We start from the raw sequence: 6,819 nt of genomic DNA on the forward strand, positions 1-6,819 counted from the left end.
CTAGCTGAACATCCATAATTTAATACCAAAAAGTCCATCTTCCATGCAGTATAGTTTATTATCATTCTCCCTTCTTTATGTAGTTATATCATATCATAACATTTTCCCCATATTAATTAACATTTAACTGTATCACTGCTTTCTTGATGTTTTTAAAAATTCTTTTATTTGGGTTAAATCTCTAAAATAAAAGTTGAAAATTGTCTCACCCAGTTTCAATGCTCTGTCCACGGACTGCTCCAGCACATAGCCTTATTGTCCCAGTTGTCACAGCTTGTGTCTTGCCAAAATGGCCATTGTCCCTGCTGCCGTTCGGGAGATTTTTCTTTTGATCTAACGAGGAAATTGCTGTTTCCTTGTGATAGACAAAGCACCCCTCCTTTCTTCACCATCCCTCCAGGCAGCTTGACTCCATAAGGTCTCCTACAAGCAGATACCAGCTGGATTTCATGGAGCTTGATGGAGCTCCGCTATTCCAGTACCTCCACTTGTGTACTGGACCCGTGTCCCTCCTGGCTGGTTGCCAACAGCAGTGAGGTGACACGAGGCTGGATCCAAGCGGTTGTTGTTGCATCTCTTCGGGAGGGGCACTTCCCCACCGAGCTTAAGGCAGCGGTGGTGAGACCCCTTCTGAAGAAACCGTCTTTGGATCCAGCTGTTCTTAATAACTACCGTCCAGTCTCCAACCTTCCCTATGTGGGGAAGGTTGTTGAGAAAGTGGTGGCTCTCCAGCTTCAGCGTACCTTGGAGGAAGCAAACTATCTTGACCCCTTCCAGTCCGGCTTCAGACCAGGTTACAGCACAGAAACCGCTTTGGTCGCATTGACCGATGATCTCTGGAGAGCTAGGGATGGAGGCTTTGCGTCCATCCTAGTTCTCCTTGACCTCTCAGCGGCTTTCGATACCATCGACCATGGTATCCTTCTGCGACGACTGCGGGAGGTGGGAGTGGGCGGCACTGTCTTGCAGTGGTTCTCCTCCTACCTCTCGGACAGGTCGCAGTCGGTGTTGGTGGGTGGGCAGAGATCGTCCCCAGGCCCCTAACATATGGGGTGCCACAGGGGTCGGTCTTGTCCCCCCTCCTATTTAACATATACATGAAACCGCTGGGCGAGATCATTCGGAGGCACGGGATAAAGTATCACCAATATGCGGACGATACACATTGTATCTGTCCGCCCCGTGCCAACTCAATGAAGCGGTGGACGTGATGAACCAGGGTCTGTTTTACGGCTTCGCAGGTCCCATACCCGCATAATTCTTTAACAAGCATTTGAGTATAATAAGGCCAGCTAACTTTAAAATTATAAAAAATAAAATAAAAGTAAAGCCAAAGAAAAAAAAAAGAGTAAAAAATACAAAATAAAAAAACACACACACACACACAAAAGAAAGGAGAAACAAAGGGTCAATAAACCCACTACGTTAACACAGCTTCCCATTATCTGTAAATCTTAAACAATGTAGCTCATTCCAAATTTCGGTTATTTTACTACTTGCAGGGTTTCAAACTGTATTAGAGCCAGGTAAGTTGATCAATTAGGATTCCCCAACTAAAAGTCTCATTGCTTTGTCTATCTATTCAGACCTTTAATTTATCTCTTTTTTATCCGAATATCCAAACCTTTCTATGAAACCATTAAACTCAAGTACTTCTTTCATTTTTCATTTCCAACACCTCCCTTTCTATCCTTACCCACCTCCACATGTAAAATTTTTACCTTCCACCCTGCCTTTATCCATATCCACATATATATTTTATCCGCATCCATTGCTCCTCCCATATTTACTCCACTTTCCTGAAGACTCTCCGACCAATCTTTCTTGACCTTATATTGAAATAGCAACTCAAACAAACATCAGCTTGCATTCTAGCCCCAGGTAGTCTAATTAAGCTTCGCTACCCTTCCCTCTCCCACGCGCCTCCCAACTCCGTTCGTCCCAGACCACAACTCAAAAAGATCGCAATCTCCGCTCTCCTCGCCCAGGAAAACAATTCATGCGCAATTTGAGTTAGAGTTCAGACAAATCTTATATACAATAGTGTCCACAATCAGCAACGCTTCTTTCAGTCTCCATGTCCCACCATCGATACACAACCTTTCCATTTTATCCCAGACGGAAAATCATAAAGCTTTAAGAACATCGCTAAGTCTTTATTCTTTAGTCTTCTGCCCTTCCGGAAGAGGAAAGCAACACCCTCCACCTTGTAGCCACGTGTCTCGCTGTTTGTCTTCTCCTTCTCCTTGTCTCTCCCCAGGTCCGGATGAATCAGGAAGTCCCGCCTTCAGGGTCTCGTAGTAAAATTCTCGGGCTTCACAGAGAGAATTAATGCGGTGTTTTTGGTTGCCAAATGTAACTGTAATACCAGCTGGGACTTCCCATTTGTATGGAATCTGAGAATTTCTGAGACAATTAAATTGTCTAAGACAATTTAAAAAAGAATCCACACAGAATAAAACTATTTTAAAAATCCTATGCACAATAAATAAAATATTATTTTAAAATACATTAAAAAAATAAAAGAAAAAACCCAGCTCACTTACCAGCAGGCAGGCACTCCAAGTCAATCCAGAATGATGTAGATGTTAATACAAAGAAGTGAGCAAATTAAAATGGTGAAATTAGTCCCAGGGAAATATTTTTCAAAGAAACTTTGCCACCATTTTTTTCCACACAAGCCGACCCCAACCTCCATGCCCCTCCTCCAGGAAATCCAGGAAGAACAGTCACTACTTCTCTAGCCAAACTATTTCCTGGAGCTCTATGGTACTGGGTCATCTTTTCTTATAAAAGGAGGTAAAAAGGTGGAGGGGGGGTGTCTGTTTTCTTGCTTTAACATTTGAATATCTTCAATGAAAGTACTGAGACATAGAGAGAGGTTAGACAGAGTGTCTTTTGTCTTGCCCCAGTTAGGATTTCTTAAGCAAATCCACTGGGCTTTCAACATGAAGCCAGAAAATCAGGACTTTTAAAAATGCCCCGGGACATGAGACAAATTGTTAGAAATTGTGACTGTCCCACCAAAATCAGGACGTCTGGTCACCTTATGCTAATGATAAGGACTGATTCCCCCCTGTTCCTGCGGGTTTGGGGCGGGGGAAGAGAAAGGTAATTGCAGAGCGTGGACTGAAGTTAGGAGGCTGACTCACGACCATTATTTGGAGGAATTAAAAGCATAGCTGTGCGATCGAGATTCGCTCTTGCAGAACCTGCATCATCTTTTTTTTTTTTTACCAAATTTAAAAAAAGCCTTTTTAAACATTCTTATTCCTAAAGGCAAAAAAAAGGATGAGGCTTACTGGGAATGGAGCAGAGGTGATGTGGGAGGGGGGCGGGATGGTGTGGTGTGGGGAGATGTTGCTGAAATAATTGGATCTATCAGGAAATCGGAGGTGGGGGGGAGAGGTCAGTGGGAAGCCTTTGCCGGTCCGACGCCAGCGATAGCTCTGAAGTTGCTTTCCTTTCTACTGAAGCAACATATGTTTCCCTTGCTTAACATTGGGAAGACTTGACTGGCAGGGTCTACTGGCCCCTCCAGCGTTTCGAAAGGCCAACCAAAAAAAGCCACTTTCCCAGAGAGCGGGGTGGCTGTTGGAAGAGGGAAGTGGTTGCCGTTCACCGCTTGCCGCTTTCGGAGTCATTTTGAGGCTGGCCTCTTTGCAACAGAAGCCAGGAAAGGGCGCAACTAACGTGTGTCCTTGCCACAAAGTGCCATTGAAACGGCAATACTTTCTGTGTTGCCCCCCCCCCCCTTAGGATTTGGAAATCCTAAGATTTCCAAAAAAGATTTATAGATTTCAACTGGCAAACCATCCATGCCAGGAGTTTGTTGTTTTCCATTTTTTTGACTGCCTTTTCTAACTCATCTATTGTTATCTTTTGGTTCAGTACCCCTTTTGCTTCATTTGAGATCTTGGGTAGATTTGCATTGTCTAAAAATTCCTTAATTTGGTCCTCAGAAACTTCTTCCCTACTATATAGTTGCTGAAAAAACCTTGGATAATTTCCTGTTTCTCCCCCTTGGTTTCTACTAATTCCCCTTTACTATTCTGCAGTTGAGCTATATGTCTGCTCTCTCTTTCTTTTCGAAGTCTATAAGAGAGCCAACGACCCGGTTTGTTAGCATGCTCAAAAAAGTTTTGCTTAATCCCCCTAAGTTTCCGAGCGACATCCTCCTGGTCTAGAAGAGAGATCCCGTGCTTAATTCTAGCCATTTCTTCTTTTTCCTATCATCTAGTGGGTTCTGTTGCAAGGCTTTTTCTACCACCTCCAGTTTAGCTACCCATTTTGCCCTCTCTTCTAATTTTTTCCTGTGTGTGCCTGCTGTATGTTTAATAGCTAGGCCTCTCATATAAGCCTTGGCCGTATCCCAAAGTATTTGTGGGTTACTCCTTTCCTATTTTCTTCAAAAAAAAAACTCATTCCCTTTTAAACATTTGCTGAAATTCTTGTTCTTTCACTATCTCTGTATTCATCATCCACCTTCTCTTCCTCCCCTGCCTTACTCCTTTCCACACCAATAAGAGTGGATTATGATCGGCCCAGGTATTAACCTCAATTGCTGCTTCCTTAATCAAGTCCCCAATTTCTGGTGTCAACCAGGCCATGTCGATCCTAGAACAGGATTGATGTCTATGTGAAAAGAAAGTAAATTGTTGTTTCTGTGGGTGGAGTTCACGCCATACATCCTTAATTCATATTCCTCCTCATGTCTTCAAAGGTTTTGGGGAAACTCTCCTCCTTTCTCTTAATTTCCCCCCCTTTTGGATGTTTCCTGGGTTATAATCCATTGTCCTATCTGCCACCGCGTTATAATCACCCACCACACAATGTGGTCATAGCCTAACTCTGCAATTTTAAATGCAACTTTCTAAAGAAAGTACTTTGGCTGTCATTCGGTGCGTATATGGCCACCAGCAAAATTTTATATCGACCAAATTTCAATTCGACCATTAAAATTCTTCCCTCCCCATCCGTATACACCAATTTAGAATCGATATGGTCTTTAACATACAACACAATGCCCCTTTTCTTTTCATCTGCTAAACTTGTATACATTATACCCAGCCGGGTAATACAACACATTTTGCTGGTGGTTCACTATATGTACTTCTTGCAAGCATGTCAAATCACAATTCTTTTTCCGTAGAGCATTCAGTATTTTATTTCTCTTTCTTAGTGAATTCAAACCATTTATATTTAAGGAAATTAAGCGGAGTTCATCCGCCATGTTTATTTGTTTAAGGCTTTAGCTTTTGTTGTCTGCCTCGTTTGCGGTCTCTCTCTCTGCTTTGTTTCTCATTTCCCCCTTTCCATCTCCTGGGACACTATTCTTTCGCTCCTCTCCTCGGCTCTTGTTGTCCAATTCTCCATCGTTATTCTGAGTTCCCCTCTTCAACTAGCTTTCCATAAAGTCTTGTGCATCTTGCAATGATTCAATCCGAAACCTCTGGCCTTGCCAGAGAAAAGATATCCCTTCTGGGAAAAGCCACCTATACATCACCTGAAGTTTCCTCAATTGTGTTGTTAGGTCCTGATATTCTGCCTCCTTTCCCTCACTCTTCTTGGTATCTGTTTAGTACTATGACCATTTCCCCCGCATACATGGTATTCTGGTCACGTGCCTTCTGGTAAATTTCTTCTCTCAGGGATCGTTTAGTAAACCTCACGTGCACTTCACGTGGCAGTTTCTGTCTCCTAGTATAGGAAGTATAGACTCTATATACGTCATCGATGTCACTCTGTATCAACAACTTATCTTCTGGGCGATCCCTGCTATCATCTCCACCATAATTTCCTTCAGTTTCTCCCCTCTTTCCTCTGGAATATTTTGAAATCTGAGAAAGAAGGCTGACTTTTCTAATTCCAACATAGCAATCTCATCTTCCAACCTTCTATTAATATGTAGCTGCCTCATCTCCCACCTCGCCATATTCTCTTCACTTTCCTTCATTTTTACTCCTAACTCTTGAATTTGACCCTCCTGTTTCTCCATTTTTGCCCAGATCTCCTTTTGCTGTGAATACAGCTGTTTCATTTCACCCCTCATGTCTCCCATTTCATTTTTAATGTCAGCCAGGGATTTTTCGGTGATCTCTTGATTCCTAGCCATATTATTTTGTATCGATAGCAAAGTTGTCTGTATATTTTGCAATGTGGGTGCCTTCTCTACCCCAGCCATATTGTCTAAAGTTCTGTGTGTTATTGGAGGGGTTGTAGATGGGGACGGCTGAGTAGGTAATGCTGAGGTTTTTTTTCCCCCCTTTGCCCAGCTAATATCAATTAAGTTAAGAATATCCCACTGCTTCATAAGCTATCTGCTACCAGTTTAAGCAATGTTCCAACTTACTTTGCTGCTATCTATACGGAAAATATATAAATATTCCATAGAGAGATCTAAAAAAGGTACAGGAGGGGGCTCATATCAGGAAGAAAGGAAAGAAGGGGCGGCAAATACATCAACACAAAAAAATCAAACCTCAAAGAGAAGAGAATAAAAAAGAAGGTTCAGCTCGAAGTATTCCCCTTTCAAGTGTCCAACTCCAGCTCCAAAAGAAAAAAAGAGAAAACAATGCGCACAGTAGATATATATTGACTGTCTCAAGTGGAGCCTTAAGCCTCCTCCTATAGCAGCACAAAATTTTCCAAAGATCTTGGGAGCAGGCAGAGCAAGTCCGCTGATTACTTTCAGCTATGCCTCAGGGTAAAAACTTCCCTCTTCTCTTTTCCACCCCCTAGGCCGCCTTCGACGACTCTTTATGATGTAAATCCATCTTCAATTGTTAGTTCATTTGCTCCTGTTTGTCTTAATTGCCG

This window comes from Thamnophis elegans, unplaced genomic scaffold (genome assembly GCF_009769535.1).
Source record: "Thamnophis elegans isolate rThaEle1 unplaced genomic scaffold, rThaEle1.pri scaffold_38_arrow_ctg1, whole genome shotgun sequence".
Lineage (NCBI taxonomy): Eukaryota > Metazoa > Chordata > Lepidosauria > Squamata > Colubridae > Thamnophis > Thamnophis elegans.